The sequence below is a fragment of the Cervus canadensis genome, chromosome 33 (genome assembly GCF_019320065.1).
Source record: "Cervus canadensis isolate Bull #8, Minnesota chromosome 33, ASM1932006v1, whole genome shotgun sequence".
Lineage (NCBI taxonomy): Eukaryota > Metazoa > Chordata > Mammalia > Artiodactyla > Cervidae > Cervus > Cervus canadensis.
In genome coordinates this window covers 13,646,794-13,651,174 of record NC_057418.1, presented here as the reverse complement: position 1 = coordinate 13,651,174, position 4,381 = coordinate 13,646,794, and the positions used below count along the sequence as shown (strand labels likewise).

Below are 4,381 nucleotides of genomic sequence, written 5' to 3'. Positions count from 1 at the left end.
GCCCTTAAGTAGAAAACATGATGTAGGTCCCAGCAGGCCCTGTGCAGCCCAGCATTGGAGACTGGTGGTCGCCGGGGCCCCTCCGGCGGGGGGGCATGCGTGTTTTGGGGTCTTGTCCAGCTGGACCTTCACCGCTGTGTGCGCTGCCTCGCCTTGGCAGCTGCCTGGGGAGACCTGGTGCACTGTGCGCAGAGACCCGGAGCCTCCGTGGATATGAGCCGACCCACCCCAGAGGAGTGGGAGTCATCACTTGAGGTGGCCTTCTGGGTCTTTCTTGTTATGATTTCTGAAGAGCAACCCTTACTCTGGGGAAATTTGGACAGAAGCCCCTGTCCCAACAGCACAGCCCCCAGGTGCAGGAAGCAAAAACTGAGACAATACAAGGAAGGCAGACAACTCAGTAATAGGATGGGCGTACTTTTGCTGCACTTTATTATGCCTTGCAGATACTGTTTTTGTTTGTTTTTAACAAATTGAAGGCTTGTGGCAAGCCTGCTTGGAGCAAGTCTATCAGCACCATTTTGGCAACAGCATTTGCTCACTTCATGTCTGAGTGTCACATTTTGGTAATTCTCACAGTATTCCAAACTTTTTTGTTATTATTTTTTATGAAAACCTGTGATTTATGGTCTTTGATGTTGCACTTGTAATTGTTTGGGTGCCAACAGACGCTCCCAGGTAAGACAGGGAACTTAACTGGTAAATGTTGTGTGTGTTCTGACTGCTCCACCAATGTGTGTTTCCTGTCTTTGCACCTCTCCTCTGGCCTCCCCATCCCCTAAGGCACAAATATTAGGCCAATTAATAGCTTTAAAATGGCCTTTAAGTGTTCAAGTGAAAGGAAGAGTCACACATCTCTCACTTTAACCCAAAAGCTAGAAATGATCAAGCTTAGTGAGGAAGACATGTCAAAAGCTGAGACAGGCCCAAAGCTAGGCCTCTTGTGCCAAACAGTTAGCCAAGTTGTGAATGCAAAGGAGAAGTTCTTGCAGGAAATTAAAAGTGCTACTCCAGTGAACACGGTGATAAGGAAGCGAAATATCCTTACTGCTGATATGGAGAAAGTTTTGGTGGTCTGGGTAGAAGATCAAACCAGGCACAACATTCCCTTAAGCCAAAACCTAATCCAGAGCAAGGCTCTGACTCTCTTTAACTCTCTGTGAAGGCTGAGAGAGGTGCAGAAGCTGCAGAAGAAAAGTTTGATGCTAACAGAGATTGGTTTATGAAGTTTAAGGAAAGAAGCCATCTCCATAATGTAAAAGTGGAAGGTGAAGCAGCAAGTGCTAATGCAGAAGCTACAGCAAGTTACCCAGATCTAGTTAGGATGATTAAGGTAAGTGGCTACACAACACAACAGATTTTCAGTGTTGATGAAACAGCCTTATATTGGAAGAAGATGCCATCTAGGACTTTCATAGCTAGAGAGGAGAAGTTAAGGCTTGGCTTCAAAGCTCAAATGACAGGCTCGTCTATCGTTAGTGATGAATACAGCTGGTGACTTGAAGTTGAAGCCAATGCTCATTTATCATTTTGAAAATACTGGAACTCTTAAGAACTAAGCAAAATCTACTCTGCCTGTGCTCTATAAATGGAACCACGAAACCTGGATGACAGCACATCCGTTTACAACATGGTTTACTGAAAATTTTAGGCCCACTGGTTAGACCTACTGCTCAGAAGAAAGATTTTTTTCAAAACATTTACTGCTTATTGACAATTCACCTGGTCAGCCAAGAGCTCTAATGGAGATGTACAATGAGATTATGTTGTTTTCACGCCTTCTAACACAGTGTTCATTCTGTAGCCCACGGATCATGGAGAAGTTTCAACTTTCAAGCATATTATTTGAGAAATGCATTTCAAAAGGCTATAGCTGCCATAAATAGTGATTCCTCAGACATATCTGGGTAAAGTTTACTAAAAACCTCTGGAAAGGATTCACCATTCTAGATGCCATTAAAAATAACCATGAATCATGGAAAGAGGTCCAAATATCAACATGAACAGGAGTTTGGAAAAAGTTGATTCCAACCCTCGTAGATGACTATGAGGGGTTCAAGACCTCCTTGGAAGAAGTAACTGCAGATGTGGTGGAAATAGTAAGAGAAGTAGAATTAGAAGTGGGGCCTGAAGATGTGACTGAATTGCTACAATCACATGATAAAAATCAAACAGATGAGTAGTTGCTTCTTACAGATGAGCAAAGAACATGGTTTCTTGAGACAGAATCTCCTGGTGAAGGTGCTGTGAAGTTTGTAGAAATGACCACAAAGGACTTAGAATATTACGTAAACTTAATTAATAAAGCAGCAGCAGGATTTGAGAGGATTGATTCCAGTTTTGAAAGAAGTTCTATTGTGGGTAAAATGGTGTCAAACAACATTGCATTCTACAGAGAACTTGTTCATGAAAGGAAGAGTCAATTGATGTGGCAAACTTCATTCCTGTCTTATTTTAAGAAATTGCCACACCAACCCCAGCCTTTAGCAACTACCGACCTCATCAGCAGCAGTCATCAATATCCAGGCAAGAGCCTCCTCCAGCAAAAAGATTACAACTCACCAAAGGCTCAGATGATGGTAGACATTTTTTAACAATAAAACATTTTTAAGTTAGACACAATGCTATTGCATACTTAATGGGCTGCAGTATAATGTAAAAATAATGTTTATATGCATTGGGAAGCCCAAAATTGTGACACTTGGCAATATTCACTTTTACTGCAATGGTCTGGAACCAAACACTTACTATTTCCGAGGTAGACCTGTCATGGTCTTTAGTCAGATTTCTCTCCCCTTTTGTTCTTCTCTTCCCTCATTTAAAAACTATGCAAGTTATGTGCATACCAAAGATGATGCAATCCTAAAATGAACCTATCCACAGACCAAAAATATTGAATATGACCAATATTGTTATAGCCACCTATGTGCTCCATACCATACCATCTCAGCCCCTTGATTACCCACCAAAGGGATCTGCCATCCTCAACTTCACATTTGTCTTTTTCCTGTTATATGATGTTCTCCTGCATGTGCATATATATATGCACAAATATATTATTTAGTCACGCTTGTTTTGGATGTTTATAAAAATGCATCATATGTTTTTAATTTGTGAATACCTTTTTCATTCATCACTATGTATCCAAATTTAATTTGTATTATTTTATATGGGTATAGTTTATTGTGACTTCTGTAATAGCTCATTTGGTGAATATGATAGGATTTATTTATCCATTATCTTATAGAAGGACATTCAGATTGTTTTCCCTTTTTGGTATTATGGAAATTGCTACAGTGAATATATTTCTGCATATTTCTTGGTGTAATGAGTTGAAATCTGAGGATATGTACATAAATGTGGAATTGCTGAATCAGGATATGCAAATGTTCAGATATATGAGATAATGTCAAAATGGTTGTCTCAGTTTATATTCTCACCACATCCTCAACAACTTGGAATTATCATACTTCTTAATCTTTGCAATCTAAATGAAGATCTGTTAAAATTAAGTTGTGGTTTTAATTTGTGTTCTTCTACTAGACATTGCAGCTTAGTATCTTTTCCTGTTTTTTTTTTTTTTTTTTAAATGTACCTTTTGTGTTTTCTGCAAAATGTCTATTCAAGTTTGTTGCTCACTCTCCTGTTGGGATGGTTGTCTTTTTTGTTGAGCAGTGGTAGTTCCTTGTGGTTCCTGAATCAGATCTTCTATTGTTTATATGTTACCCATATCATCCACCAATTTTTTTACTTTATTTTTCATGATCTTTTGAGAACAGAATTCCTTAATTTTAAGAATGTATTCCCTGAGAGTATAAAAACAGCTTCTCTTTTGCCCCTTAATTTTGTAAAACTTTGGCTTCCACAGCTCATTCTTTAATAAGAAACAGGTGTTTTATACATGGTATAAGGCAGGTATCTGACTTATTTCCCATATGGGTAGCCAGTTGTCCTAGCTCTACATGCTGAAAGTCTTATCTTGTTCCCCCTGAGCTGCAATGCCATCTTTGACATTCAGTAAGTCTCTATAAATACATGGACTTATTTTGGGCTTTCTATTTTGGGTTGTTCTTGCCTTGTCTTCATTGCTATAGCTTTATAATAAGGCATAGTATTTGTGAGGGCAATTGCCCTGAGTAGTTTACTTCTTTAGAAATTTCTTTTGAAGTTTTGAGGCTATTCTTGGCCATTGTTTCATAAATTTTTGAATTAATGTGTCAAGTTTATTTTTTATACCTGTTAGAGTTTTGGTCAGAACTATATGGAATCTACAATTCAGGGTGGGGAGAAGAAACATCTTTGTGATTTGAATCTTCCCATCCATAAACAGTATATCACTCCAGCTAATTAGGCCCCCTTTAAAAACTTCCAATAAGAGTTT

General features: G+C 39.0%; 1 pseudogene; it reads left to right on the top strand.

The window, feature by feature from the left end:
- Positions 1-796: 796 nt before the first annotated feature.
- On the top strand, positions 797-2,569 carry LOC122433907 (annotated as a pseudogene).
- The last annotated feature ends 1,812 nt before the right edge of the window (positions 2,570-4,381 follow it).